The sequence below is a fragment of the Suricata suricatta genome, chromosome 7 (genome assembly GCF_006229205.1).
Source record: "Suricata suricatta isolate VVHF042 chromosome 7, meerkat_22Aug2017_6uvM2_HiC, whole genome shotgun sequence".
NCBI lineage: Eukaryota > Metazoa > Chordata > Mammalia > Carnivora > Herpestidae > Suricata > Suricata suricatta.
In genome coordinates, this window is record NC_043706.1 from 2,292,892 (window position 1) to 2,308,966 (window position 16,075).

A 16,075-nucleotide genomic window follows, 5' to 3' on the forward strand; every position below is an offset into this window, starting at 1 on the left:
TATTCCAAGTATTCTGACTCAATGCTGCTGTGTTTGAGGGACAAGGGAAATCCCGGCCCCCTACTTCTCTGCCATCTTAACTCCTCTTCCAACATGTATCAAATCTTGAAATACAACATAACCACTCAATTGTATGTATTCTGGAAGGATTACTACAATAAATAGTTACCATATGTTGCTGAACATAGTTACTTTTTATTTTCTTATGAGCAGAACTTTTAAGATCTATTCTTGTAGCAATTTACAAGTAAACAATATAGGACATCATGAATTCTGCCTTTAAATCTGGATCAGCTCATGAAACTTGAGGGCAGCATGAGACAAGACAACATATGATAAGTAACTACAGGGGAATTTTGGGGGGATCCACAGTATCACGGATGTGAGTTAATGACTGAGTGGCCAGTTGATCCCATTCTAGGAATGGAGAACAAGAAGAAACGCTCCTGTTTGGACTGAAATGTGCCACCCCCAAGCTGTGTTCATAATAGAACACCTGGTACAGGTGAAATTGACTTTATTTGAAAATAGAGCCTTTACAACTGTGATCAAGCTCAGAGGAGGTTATACCTGAATTAGGTGGCTTTGATTCAGAATGGTCTGTTTCCCTAGAGTGAGAAGGGAAAACAGCCACAGACACAGGGAGAACGCCATGTGACCATAGAGGCCAAGTTGGAACAATGATGAATCTGTAGCCAAGGATGCCAGGGATTCCTGGCAACTGCAGAAGCTCTAGGAAAGGCATAGAACACATCCTCCTTTAGAATCTTCATGAAGAGGGTGTCCTGGATGACATCTGAATGTGGGCTGTCCTCCAGAGCCATGAGAGAGTAAATGTCTTGTTTTACATCCCCAGTATTGGTACTTTTTATGGCAGCCCCAGGGAAGGTACACAGCTACTTTGGGTGGGGAGATGTATTACTGTGAACATTCAAGTAGATATGTTGGATGGACAAAGCACAGTATGAGATTGTACTTGGAGAGATGGCTAGGAGCTTGATACACTGGCACAGTTGTCTCTGGTGGTTCAGTTGAAGTGTCCTTATTTGTTATTTAATTTTTTAAATGTTTATTTTATTTGCTTTGAGAGGAAGAGAGATAGAGCATGAGCAGGGAAGGGGCAGAGAGAGAGGGAGAGAGAATTCCATGTAGGTTTGTGTCATCAGCACAGAGCTCAACCCCGGGCTGGAGCCCACAAACTGTGGGATCATGCCCTGAGCTGAAATCAAGAGTCTAACACTTAACCGACTGAACCACCCAGGTGCCCCATTATTTTTTAAATTAATTTTTTTATTTCAATAAATTTTAAAGGTTTTATATATATATATATATATATATATATATAGAGAGAGAGAGAGAGAGAGAGAGAGAGAGAGAGAGAGAGAGAGAGAGAGAGAGAGAGAGAGAGAGAATCCCAAGTAGACTGCACTGTCAGCACAGAGCCTACTACAGTGAGACCATGACCTGAGCCTAAAACAAGTGACAGAAGATCAACTGACTGAGTCACCCAGGTACCCGGAAGCATTGTTATTTTGTAATGGGAAATAATGGGTAAAAAGAAAATTAATGGTAAAGGATTTTTGGTTTTAGAAGGATCAGAAAAGTAATGGTCACTGACATGGGAGACTATTAGGCTGCATAGTTTCATAAAAGCTGCATGAAGGCCATTTTCGCAGAGAGTGGCTGATAGCAAAGCTCAGTGGAAGGTGACTGGGACAATGGACTGAGAATAAATGTGACTTCAGCCAGAACTGCTGGTGGGTCTTTGCATTTACACAGTGCTTTACAATTTTTCATGAATGTTCACATCCTCTATGTTATTTATTTCCTACAGCACCATGAAACAACATTATCCTTACTTTACAGCTAAGCACATTCTCGAACAGAGAGATTAAATTCTGACTTGAAATGACAACATTGATGAGGCCAAGATATGAACCCAGACATACAGCCTCCAAAAGAATGCTCTTTCCATGGCACTCGGAAAGATGTTTTAGATTGCTTCCAATTAGCCTTCATTCTTACCAGGTGGAGACTACAGGTTAAAGGGCTGTGATCAGTTGTTCTTAATGTGTTAGTGAGTTTGATGAGCTTTCGGAGCTTTCCTCACTGTGATTGTAATTTTCCATTTTAAGGGTTTAATAATGTTCATACTTTAATTACACAAAAATGATACAGTTGGTCCCCAAAAGCCCAATATTTTAATGTATTAAAATAGAGACTTGTTCAAATTGCTGTAAGTGTTCTTATATATTCAGGTGCTTGAACATGGGTTTCTTCATGAGTGAAATAGTCTGAAGAGACATAGTGAACTGAGTGTTGGATCCTCTGCACATGATTTGTGCACACGGACGTGATTGTGCGTTTTGTGTGTGGAGGGGACTGGATGACTGATCTATGGCTTCTTTCCAAATGTCTGGGCCTCTAGCGCTCATGGTCCCGTCCTCATCAGAATCATATACCCAGCTGGTTTGGGCTCCGGGATTTCCTGCAGATTTGAGGCGGTTGGGGGGACCCCTCCGAACCCCGCGGAGCAGGGCACTGTCCAGCTCCAGCCCGGGAGCCCTGCTCCCACCAGAGCCTCAGGGCTCCCACCTAGTGCGAGAGAGGGTGCGGGCAGTGTGTGTGCCAAGCAGGGGGCTGGCCGAGGTTGTCACTGCTGACTGTGCGTGGAGTGCGGGTGACCATGTGCACGACATCCCATGTTTGTGGGAGACGCCCTTGCGGGTGACAGTCCCTTCAGAAGGAGCTACTTGTCAGTGTGGTACTGTTACTCCAGATCCTGCCGTGCAGTCTGGTGCTGGAGGAGTGCTCACTTCAGCTGTCTGAGCTGTGCCCACTCTGAGGTTGTTCTGTCCTGGTTTTGTTGTTTCCTCTGCCATTTCCCTTTGCTTTCACTTTTAGTGAGCGTTCTCTGTTCTCTGTTCAACTCGAATCTCTGTGTATGTTTCCTGTCTGTTTCAGCTTCTGTTATTTGTCTCTATGGATTTGTCTTCTGTCTCCTTCCCCTTTTCTGAGGGTTTTCCACACCACTCTCCCCTCTCAGGCTCTGGGTCTGTGTGTCAAGCAGTGACCACAGAAACTCCCACGCAGGGCAGCAGTGCAGGGCGGCAAGGAAGGTAGGATTGTTCCTGCTCCTTCCCCCAGATGGAGGCCGAGAGTGAGAAAGAGGGCCAGACTGCTGGAACATTCAGAGACCAGAAATGGCCTGAGAAAGAATGACTGAACTGGTGAAGACTTGGTTCTTTCTGATGAAGGACTGTCCTGACTGCTCCAGCGTCACAGAGAGGACAGTGTCGGGTCCCTGCCCGGGAAGGATTCCTGCTCCTTCCTTTTTCTACTATGCTGTTTTCTGTAAAATCGTATTTCAACTAGAATTTCTTTTAGTCCACATTTCTGATTGCTTACAAATCCCTAATAATGTGTTTTTTTTTGCCTAAATTTAGCTTTTCTTATTGTGATTTTATCATTCTCATTTCATTCATTAAAAACTACTTGAGAGCATATATATTAGTTTTATTAGTTTCCTTGTTTTCTGTTTCTTACAGTCATAGGTATACTATTAGACCCAGTGTTATATAAAATATGTTCAGTTTAAAGAATAATGAAAAAATGAACGCTCATGCTATCGCCTCCTTGTTCACTAGAACCTTGGACAGAACCTTGGCTGGCCTGTACCCAATTGCATACCTTTCTCTTCCCTTTGTTGCTGTTGTTGTTTTTTATTAGTTTATTTATTTTTGAGGCAGAGAGAGAGACAGAGCACGAGTTGGGGAGGGGCAGAGAGAGGGAGACACAGAATCTGAAACAGGCTCCAGGGTCTGAGCTGTCAGCATGGACCCGATGTGGGGCTCGAACCCACAAACCTTGAGATCATGACCTGAGCCTAAGTTGATCGCTTAACTGACTGAGTCACCAAGGCCCCCCTTTCTCTTCCCTTTGATGGTGATGTGTTATAGAAGCTTTTTTTAATCATTTCTAGATTTTTTTCAGTTTAAATATTTTATTAGCTTGCTGCTGTCTACAGAATAACATTTGTAATTTTTTCAGTTTATTGTCAAATTGGTTTCCATATAACACCCAGTGCTCTTCCCCACAAGTGCCCTCCTCCATGACCAGCACTGCTCTTCCCTCTCCCCCTCCCCTTTCAAACCTCGTTTCATTTTCTATATTCAATAGTCTCTCAGGGTTTGTGTCCCTATCTCTCCCCAATTCTCTTTCCCACTTCCCCTCCCCATGATACTCCATTAGGTTTCTCCTGTTCTCCTGTTAGACCTATGAGTTCAAACATATGGTATCTGTCCTTCTCCACTTGACTTATTTCGCTTAGCATGACACCCTTGAGGTCCATCCACGTTGCTACAAATAGCCATATTTCATTCTTTCTCATTGCCTTGTAATAGTCCATTGTGTATATATACCACTCACAGTTTCACAAAAAATCATAAAATACCTAGGAATAAACCTAACCAATGATGTACAAGACCTATATGATGCAAACGATCAAAAACTTATGAAAGAAATTGAAGAAGACATCAAGAAATGGAAAAATATTCCATGCTCATGGTGAAAATGTCATTACTACAGAAAGCAATCTACACATTCAATGCAATCCCCATCAAAATTGCACCAGCATTATTCTCAAAGCTAGAACAAGCTATCCTAAAATTCGTATGGAACCACAGAAGACACTGAATAGCCAAAGTAATATTGAAGAAGAAAACCAAAACGGGAGGCATACAATTCCAGACTTTAGCCTCTACTACAAAGGTGTCATTTCTAGATTTAATTAATTTTTTTTTTACCACAACTATATTCTTATTACCCACAGATGAGTTCATCATCAGCAGTTCTTTTTACTCGGTTTTCTATGTAGAGGGATGGATTCTTTGTAACTTGCATCATTTGCTCAGCACATACAAAAGAGTACACACTTTTGTATGAACAGGCCACAATTCACCCAGTTTATGGTTGATGGTCATTAGGATTGTTTGCAAGTTTTGGTTAATACAAACAATGGTGCTGTTGAGCATTCTTATGTCTGTGTCTTCAGACAGGTGACCGAGCTTTACCGTAGATCACACTGCATCAAGGAATGTGAGTGTGGGTCAGCATCACTAGATTGTGCCACACTGTTTTCAGAGTGATTTGACCATGTAAGACTGACAGCAGCAAGTGAGGCCTGGGAAGAAATGAGGTCCCTCTTTTCGACAACCAGATTATACTCTCGTTGCCAATTCTCCCCATAACTATCAGGATGGGATCTACCTGGTGTGGGAATAGCTTAAAAATTCAAATGTAAGAAAGCGATGTGTGTGTGTGTGTGTGTGTGTGTGTGTGTGTGTGTGTGTGTGTATTTATTTCTGAGACACAAAGAAGAAGAGTATGAGCCAGGGAGAGGCAGAGAGAGAGGGAGACACAGAATCCAAAGCTGGCTCCAGGCTCCTAGCTGTCAGTATGGAGCCAGAGGTGGGGATTTGGAGGTGGACCCAGGGACTGCACTCCTGAACTCCAAGATCAGGACCTGAAATGAAGTCAGAAACTCAACCGAATGGGCCACCCAGGTGACCCCAAATGTAAGAATATTTTTAGCAGGAGGTAGTTTATCTCCACAGGCTGAACAGGATAAAGAATTCTTTTATCAGCATGGCAGTTTTGACCTCCATTTCTGACCTGGGCTAGATCACCCCTCCTTAAGCAGCCTGGTGGTTCCCTGCCTCGGGGAGGTCACCATATTGATGCCGAACTTACTGCAAACACCCGATCTCCATAGTGTAGTACAGCTCAGAACTCCTGAGCTCAAGCCATTTTCCTGCCTCAGCCTCCCAAGTAGCTGGCACTGCAGGTGCGTGCCGCCGAGCCCAGCAAAGAATTCTTTGAAATCAGCCACAAAGTACCCATCAACTTCCTTCCATTTTCCTTAGTGATTATTTATAACTCTCCTGATAATTCAAAAGCATAATTTTTAAAATTGAGTACATCATTAAAACCTATGAATAAAATTAGACAATGATTTAGAGGATTTGAGGTCTTTTCCCCCCAGGAACATTAAAAGTTTGGTAGAATTTGGTGGCCCTCCTTTATATCCTAAAGATTATATGCTGAAGATTAGAATGTGCCTAATTATTAGCTCTGTGATCCCACATAAGTTGGTTATGCATGAGACTAAAGGAAAAATTTATCCACATATTTACATTTAAAATTAAGTAACTGAATGGATTCTTACTTATATAAATATTTTGGGCAGTTGTGAAGAAAAAAATCTTCAATGTTTTCTAAAACATCTAGGTTATTCACAGGTGGGAGCGCAGGTAGCTGGAGAAGTCTAGGGAATTATTGTCTTCTCTCAGACACGTGAACTAAGAGAAGAGACAGATTAGGTCTCCTCTGGGATTGTCCTCCACAGTCATTGTCTCTGAGGGTTACCATGTCTGGGCAGCTCAGTGACATGGGCTCAGTAAAAGAGTGGGGCATCCATTCCTCAGAGACATCAGCAGGGGAGGGACGTGGTTCTCTGTGCCAGCCCAGCCACAGTTCAGTGTCACAGCAGCCTCCTGCCTGGTCATAAGGGTGTCCCTGTCACACAGGCATGTCATTGTGTTCAGAAAACCATCTGAGAGTTTGCAATAGTCTTCATCTTCTGCCTCCTAGAGGCAAAGTGCAGATCTCTGGTACCACATGCAGCCCTGTAAAATCATCCTGAGAAAGGGTCCTTTTCCTTAAGCAGAATGTATGGATGTCCCAGGGCTAGTATAGTCAACCTTGAGTTTGCCGCAAACACTGATTCTGTGTGTCCTTGTTTCGATTCCTAGAACTGTATTTAGGCAGTAACTTGAAATGGATGCAGGGAAATAGCTTAGATCCAACAGAGAACTTGAGTAAATGTGAGTAAAATGCAACTAAGTCTCTGTTTTGCTCTAGGAATTAGCAAATTAGTTTATTTTCAGTTGCAAAAGTTCTTGAAACAAAACAGGTAATGGTTTGTATATATGGTCAGTTGTCAAAAGGAACAGACTATGGTAGTTTGTCAAGAAAAGAACTAAATATAATTGTCCATTAGAAATGCGACCAAGTTATTCCTAGACATTTAATTCTACTTTAGTATATTCATTATACCTCTGTATGAATGTGTGGGAAATAATTTAAATATCATGTTTAGTAATATTAAATTATGCCCTTTATGCATAAGTGTGAAAGTATTAGACTACATGCTCCCCTACTTTCCCTTTGATTCTTTATTGTCTGTGAAATGAGACAATATTTATTCTTTATGTATAAAATTCTTTGCCAGTATTTACATTTTATAAATGATCATTTTTCTCCCTATCAGTTACTGAAATATCTAAAATATGCATGGATTTTTAAATGCTAGATTGAAAATCACTACAGGGAAATTCCATTCTGTGAATATTATGTCAGTGCGTCTTTATTTTGACTTTATTGTTAACAAGGTATGATGATCATTTATGTGAATACAAATATCAATCTGAAAAAGACAAAATTATGAAGATAGTTGAATATTAATTCATTTATCATTGCCTAATTGACAAATGACAACTTGTGAGCATGTTTATGTGTGTATGTGTGTGAGTGTGTGTGTGTGGTTGCACTGAGGTAATGTGTGAAGTACACTAGGTCACATCCTTCCATCCTTGCACACGATCATGAATGGACTCTGGTAAGAACACTGTTGGGTACCTGCTCAGATGATCTTCACCTGCTGGTGCTCCAATCCAAACCCTATTTTTAGGAGTGTGGGCTCCGAGGTTCCCAGCCATTCCCTTGAAAGTATTGCCCTCAGCTGAAGGGAGCCAGGTTGCCAGGCAGTCTGGGGAATATGGTGAGGATAGCTCACAGCCAGTGACAGACTTATGGGATGTACAAAGGCTGCCAATGCCAAGGCAGGACTGAATCTCATGCAATTCATGCTCCAGAGCCATGGTGTCTAATGCTTTAGTAAGTCACAGGAAGCTATTTACATGTAAATTCATTAGTATTAAGTAAAACATAAAATTCAGTTTCTTAGCTAGGACATTTTTTTTACTAGGACATTTTAAATGCTCAGGTAGTGACAGGTGGAGAGTGGGCATAGTATTGGACAGTGAGGACAGAGTATGTCTACCATCACACATGGATGGTTCTACTGGAGAGTTCTGTCCAGCTTCTCATGGGATCAGACTCCTGCTCTGTTCCACTGGAGACCACATCCTTGCTTAGAAGCATTCTCTGCTCCATTTTCCTTCCCTCACCCCGTTTCTCCTGAGAGCATTCCCAGAACAAACAACACGCAGTGGAATTCCTCCTACACCCTCTTCTTCCATAGAACCTGCCCTGCAGTAGCATCAGTGTCCATCAGCTCTCTCATTTCCTGTCTAGTGATGGCCACATCCCCTCATTTGCTCGTCCTCCATTGACACGGGTGGGGTCTTTTCTCCTATATCTATATCCGCTCAGACCTATGAGAGGGAGGCATCATGAAAGCAGTAGCGATTCAGTCCTGGCACTGAGGCTGTGGAAATCCTGCCCGCACTTTCTCAGGATTCATTCAGGAACTGGATGGGGCCCAGTGTGTGTGTCAGTATATCAGTGAATGTTATATATTTGAAAATCTTAATGGAGACATTATCCTCAGATCTTTTGTTTAACATGTGTAGTGCATATACTGAGCATCTAGTTTTGTGGAAACATGTACCTTCCACTAAAACTTAGAGTTGTATGTCAACATTGAGCTATCATGGTAATTGGAAGCTACTACTCTATCATCTTATGTGTGTTAGTAGTAAGCACTTAACGTCTCACATTTGATCCAGGTCTCTTAATTATTATTGTAACATTGTGTTCTTCTGAGATGTCATTTTAATTATATACCTTCTTGATGTTAATTATTACATAGAATGGCAATATCTTTGTTTTCTAGATTCTGTTTATTTTTATTTTAACTCACAACATTTATTTCTCTCCATATATAACCTGTGCTTTTTTCAAGTATTTATCTTTCACATGCAAAGTAGTAATCTATGTGTAATCTAGAACTGGTCTTTCCTATACATGTCATATCATATAGTTGCTCAGGATGCACACTTTGCTACTGTGCCATGGAAGGACGTGTTCAATATTTCCAACCAGTATCATTTACATAGTTTGTCTGAGAAGAATCAATCTCTTACTGCATCCAGTCATTTGATGCTACCAAGCACAGATGATGGTTCTTAGTCTAATTTCACCAGTCTTTAAATGTGATAAGAAGGAAAAGAAATGAAATTTCCCATTAACCTCAGTGGACACTTGTCATTCTTTTGGTAGATGGCTCTGTGTGGTGCACTAGCTTTAAGATGGGCGGATGTGGAGTAGGGGAGGAGAAAGGAAACAACATGACCCAGATCAGCAGATTGTACCCTTGAAAATCGATGGGAGAAGGCATTTCACAGCCTGATCTCTCCCTTATCCAGTGTTACTGAAGGATAATAATTTTCCTGAATTGTGATGAGGAAAAGCAATAGCAGTGAGATTATGGACTATGACATGAGGACCTTAGTACCCTCCCCATGTGCTCTCAGTGAGACAATGGACTCAACTGTAACATGCAGGGACATTGACATTCTGGTGTTGCTTTAGTGCCCATCTCCTGTGTCTGATATTTTTTCAACTGAAAATTATAATCAATTTTATATTTCCTAGATAGATAGCCAATACGTACTCTTTTACACACACGCGCGCACGCACACACACACACACACACACACACAATCCTGAAAAGCCACAAATCATATGTACAAGTTCATCTCACCGAGGTTTTATTTTTCTCAACTGTCTTCTTTGTCCTTATTGATATAATATTGTTAACATTTATCATTATTTTATTCTCATGGTGCAGTAGTATATTGGTGTTTTCTTGGGATGAGTTTACATTTTATTTTTGACCTTCCTTTCTTTGGTAGTGCTTCCTTTCTCAGGCACATTAAAAAGTTTGTAGTGATTGATTTCAGATAAATGCCTCTGTATGTGTGCATGTGCGTGTGCATGAGACTGACCATGGTTTGTCATTAGTTGCTCTTCTGAGCAGGTGTGAGTCAGAGGACACGTCATGTTGTTGCACGTTTAGACTGTCACAGATGACTTTATAGTTATTTCTTTTAAGAAATTTTCTGCATAGATTTTTTTTGTGAAGACCTCTGATCATATGTGTACAAGAAATAAAGGAGGTATAAAACAGCATGAAATACCACATCCTCTCCTCAAATATTATGAATAGTTTTATGCCCATTTTGTACCAGTTGCTTTCACACATCAATGGGTTCTTTGCCAAAATGGATGCAGATTTTAAAAGTCTTAAAAATATACTGTATGCCCAACCTTTTGAAAATGATAGAACTGATATACTCATTTTCTGATACCTCTTTGGTCAGTTTATAACTATTCTTCAATAATAAGCATTGGATGCAAATGGTCATCACCTAGCCTCAAATCCGGCAATGTGTTTGGTCCAGCGTCACTATCTCTGCAAGGTAGGTTCCCGAAAGGTGATACTTGACATAATGTGCACAGATGTCTGAAATTTTGTATGCTACCAAATATTGCTTTCTTTATATCTTTCTTTATATTACTTTAAGTTTTGCATTAAAGCTCCTTGACCTGTCATTGCTTTGAGAATAAATCTGTCTTTATCTCTGTGTGTTTATATATTTACTTATTTTATCATAGGGAATGATGTAAAAGATTACAGATGGTACATAATTACATGGATGGATAACTTTTTAAAATGTTTGTCCTGATTAGGATGTCATTAAGGAATAATTCTACCTCTTTCAGGAATTTTATGATCGGTAATTGGTAATGTGTGAAATGGAAATCCACTGAAGGAAGAGGAAAGTGTTGGCCAATGGATTTTAGAGTTCTGATTCTGGCTAGGTCTGCACGGCCCATGAATGTTGAGAGTTGCTGTTAAATCAGTATGTACTTTGAAGCATGGTTCAGGCAAATCTAAGCACTGTAACTGAATGGTGGTGTTCTCAGGTTCTCTCTGATTGGGTATTTAGTTGTTTTACCCCCATACCAAAAAAACTGTGTGGCTTTCCCAAATATAATACATTAGATACAGAGGTAACATGGCCAAAATATTGATGCATAAATAGTAAGGATTTTGAGTGTAATCAAATTCCTTGTATAAGTACATTCTAGGTCTTAAGTTCCTACATCAGAAAGGTTTTTCCACATTATGTTGTATTACATATACATTTGTATTACATATACATATGTATTACATATATATATATATTTTTTAAATGTATATTTATTTATTTTAAGAGAGAGGGAGAGAGAGGGAACAGGGAAGGTGCAGAGAGAGAGAGGGTGAGAAACAGAATCCCAAGCAGTGCTGTCAGCAAAGAGTCAGACACAGGGTTGAACCCATGCCTCATGAGATCATGGCCCCAGCTGAAGTCAGGTGCTTAATCAACTGAGCCACCTAAGAGCCCCCTTATTATATTTAAATACATGTGAATTGTGAGGAAATCCAGTTGTGTAGTATCATGAGATATATATTGTTAGACATCTCTTCTCTCTGCATCTGTTTGATTCTTTCTGATAGCTCTCCCTCATTTTCCCTTATACATTTTTGTAGTACTTTAAGTCCTAGTAAGTGCAGACTGATACAACTTATATTCCTATGATTGCTGGAAATGATCTATTATTTTTTTCTTATATTTTAATGATTTACATTTTGTGATAATGCGAACTGTATTGATATAAGCTATGTCATTTCAATGAGTACATCATTTATTCAAATCATTACTCATAAAGTCAATGGCCTTTTCTTTTCATATGATCAATTCAACCACTGCCAACTATTTTTCTTTTTGAAGATTTCTTTTAAACATTGCTAAATACTTGGCCTTGAATGGAAATGTGGTAAGAAAGGATGGAACAGAAAAATGTAAGTTCGTTCAATGGGTTTATCCTGCTGGGTTCTCTGACTGGCCTCAACTGGAGAGAGCCCGCTTTGTGGTTCTTCTGATCTTCTATCTGCTCACCCTGCTGGGAAATACAACCATCATTACACTGTCCCGCCTGGACCTACAACTTCATACTCCCATGTACTTTTTCCTCTCTAATCTAAGCTTTCTGGACCTGTGTTACATGACCAGCATTGTTCCTCAGCTCCTGATCCATCTCAGGAAGGCAGACAAGTCCATCTACTTTGGTGGCTGTGTAGCTCAGCTGTTCGTTTCTCTAGGGTTGGGAGGCACAGAATGCAGCCTCTTAGGGGTGATGGCATTTGACTGCTATGCAGCCGTCTGCAGGCCCCTGCACTACATGGTGATCATGCACCCTCGTCTCTGTGCCCTGATGGCTTCTGTATCATGGTCCTTTTCTTTTATGTACTCTGCATTGCAGACAGTACTCATCTTTCTCATTCCACTTTGTGGGAGAAATGAAATAGACCACTTCATTTGTGAGATTCCCCCACTGCTCAAGCTTGCCTGTGTTGACACCACTGTGTATGAGTCTGAGATCTTATTTTTCAGTATGATCTTTCTTTTCATACCTGTGGCACTAATCACATTCTCCTATGTTCGGATTGTCAGCACAGTTTTAAGAATAAAGTCAGCTGCAGGACAGAGGAAGGTGTTTAGGACATGTGGGTCCCACCTCACGGTCATCTCCCTGTTCTATGGCACGGCCATCTATACTTACCTGCAGCCCAGCAAAAACCACTCCCAGGATCAGGGCAAGTTCATTTCTCTCTTCTACACCATCGTCACTCCCATGGCCAACCCCTTCATCTATACCCTGCGGAACAAGGAGGTGGCGGGAGCAATGGGGAAGGTGTTCTGTTGGGGATATGACTCCCGATGACTGCAGGTAAGACCCTTTGAGGGAAGACTTTGAATTCCAGAGCCTAAGGATTTTTGTTTTCTGCTTGTGTCATCCAACATTAGTCTTGATAACTCTCAAGGGAATTTCCTTAAAATTCATTTATGCAAGTGAGTGTTCAAACTTTGTTTGTGGACAGATTGCAACTTTGATGATGGTGATTTACTGTTCCTAGAGCATTTGCACCATATTATTATTTTGAAAAATCCATAGGTTTTTCTAATTTCACCTACTTTGGGAACATTATTCCATTTCTAATTGCAAAAAAACATTTACATACATAACATCAAAGCACAGCAAATTAAGAATATGAACCACTGAAATACTGTAAGATACTGTAGGAAATATTAATGTTTTAGTTTTTATCAATTGCTGGATGCATATCTTTTCTTCTTGCATGTGATCATGGCTCTGTTAGAAGGTTCATAGATTGACTGTATCACAGCTTCTCCCTAGGAGTAGGAGGGTAACTGTGGGAAAAACAAAGTTTTAGTCAACGGAAATCCTGCTACAATTAATCCTGGTAAAGCCATTCAGAAGTCAGGTCCTAGAGTGATGTCATCATTGTGATAGTGCTGTTATGTGGCCTTCATGTCATGGAAGGGGGAGGGTATGATGCACTCCTGCCGGTGACATTAAAAGCATCAGCTGGTGATACAGTAGTTGGTGCTTATGTGTAATTTTGTGCAACATTGGACAAGCACCAATGCGAGTTATATGCATTGGTTAATTTAAATTTATGAGGCAATCCATTAAAAATAATGCTTATAGAGGTGGAATGGGAGAAGATATTTGCAAATGACTAATTGGATAAAGGGTTAGTATCCAAAATCTATAAAGAGCTTATGCAACTCAACAGTCTAGACGTAAATAATCAAATGAAGAAATGGGCAGAAGATACAAATAGACACTTTTTCAAAGGCATCCGGATGGCAAACAGGCACTTGAAAAGATGCTCAGCATTACTCATCTTCAAGTAAATACAAGTCAAAACCACAGTGAGATATCAGCTTACTCCTGTTAGAATGGCTAAAATGAGCAACTCAGGAACCCCTAGATGTTGACGAGGATATGGAAAATAGGAATCTTTTTGAACTGTTGGTGGGAATTCTGGAAAACAGCATGAGGGTTCCTCAAAAAATTAAAAATAGAACTACCCTATGACCCAGTGATTGCACAACTAGGTATTGGTCCCAAGGATACAAAAATGCTGATTCAGAAGGGCACCTGTACATTGATGCTTCTAGTAGTTTTATCAACAAGAGCCAATGTGTGAAGAGAGCCCAAATGCCCATCGACTGATGAATGGGTAAGGAAGAGGTGGTAAATTGGGGCTCCTGGACAGCTTACAGTTGAGCGTCTGACTTTGACTCAGCTCATGATCTCATGGTTCATGAATTTGAGCCCCTGGTCGGGCTCTGTGCTGAAAGCTTGGAGCCTGGAACCTGCTTCAGATTCTGTGTCTACCATTCTCTCTGCCCCTCACTGTTCACACTTTATCTCTCTTTCTCTCTCAAAAATAAATAAAAACATTAAGACATTAAAAAAAAAGAAGTGATATACATACAATGGAATACTACTTGGTGATGAAACAATGAATTCTTGCCTTTTGCAGCAATGTGGATGGAACTAGAGTCTACTATGCTAAGTGAAATAAGTCAGGCAGGATAAGATAACTATCATATGATTTCACACATATGTGGAATTTAATAAACATGACAGATGAACATAGGGAGGGGAAGGAAGAATAAGTTAAAAACAGAGAGGAAGAGAAATCATTTGAGACTCTTAAATACAGAAAACAAAACTAGGGTTGCTGGAATGGAGGTGGGGGAATGGGTTAAATAGATGACAGGCATTAATTAAGGTGGGCACTTGTTGGGATGAGCACTGGATATTATATGTAAGAGATGAATCACTAGTTTCTAGTCCCAAAATCACTATTACACTGTATGTTAACTCACTTGAATTTAAATACATACATTTTTAAATATATAGTTTATTGTCACATTGGTTTCCATATAACACCCAGTGCTCTTCCCTACAATTGCCCTCCTCCATGACCACCATCCTTCTCCCCCTTCCCCCTCCCCCTTCAGCCCTTAGGTTGTTTTAAGTATTCAAGAGTCTCTCATGATTTACCTCCTTCCCTCTCCCTGTTTGTACCCCTTCTTCTCCCCTTGGTCCTCTGTTAGGTTTCTCCTGTTAGTAAATAAATACATTTTTAAAACACAGAAAAAGAAAAAAATGACTTTACAGGATATTATCATATCTGAACAGTATATGACCCAAACCCTATTTTATATGTTATGTGTTTTATTTATAGTAATGCAGCAACAGTTTGAGAGTAAAATATATTTAGATCTTCCCTTGATACCACTTCATAAATTCTTAATCCAGTCATCAACTGATCAGGAATTTGCCTCTCACTTCTGCCATATTATACGTGTGTGTGTGTGTGTGTGTGTGTGTGTGTGTGTGTGTATAGTGACATATACATATGAGATATGTGCTGTATTTCCCAGGAAATCCCATGATCTGTGAATGTTACTCAGATTCCTTGGTAGAAAATGTAAATAAATAAAATGTATAATAATTAAAAAAATCTCAATTTGTCTAAGCTTTACAAAAAGCTATCTTATTATGAAATAGGTGTTATGCAATTATAATTTGTGAGTATTAGATATATACATCCCAGAACATTTGAATGTGATATTGTTGACCTTAGATCTTAACTCAGGCTCATTTTGCATATAAACGTGTTTCAGTGTATGGATCTGGGTTTTTGTGTATATTTATTGTCATGAACCGTGTATTTTCACATGGAGATTGGAGCTTTGACAATGCCATTGTCATGGAAATGTTTATGTGTTTGTTAGGTTTTCCCAACACTTAGTCCAGTTTAGCTAAATGCATTTGTGTCTTTGGACACATATCAATAGCAATCCCACTGTTCTCTCTCTGATGACTAACAGGATCCTCCTGGGTCTTGAGCCCCTCAGCTACTCATGCTCATGACACGTGATCTTGAAACAGAGACAGCATTAGGCAGGCTGGCAATGTCAGCTTAGAGAGATCATCACATGGTTCTGGTTCTGTGTATCTCTAAGAGCATCACAGTACTCACATTTGAAATCAACCCCTGGGATGTATTTTGATGCCATGGCAATACTGGATGAACACCAGTGTGAAAACAGATTTG

At 40.2% G+C, this 16,075-nt stretch overlaps 2 pseudogenes; both read left to right on the top strand.

Annotated features, from left to right (window-relative positions):
• The first annotated feature begins 11,917 nt into the window (after positions 1–11,917).
• On the top strand, positions 11,918–12,855 carry LOC115295509 (annotated as a pseudogene).
• Positions 12,856–14,141: 1,286 nt separating this feature from the next.
• The window catches only part of LOC115296477, a 4,936-nt pseudogene continuing 3,002 nt past the window's right edge, over positions 14,142–16,075 (top strand).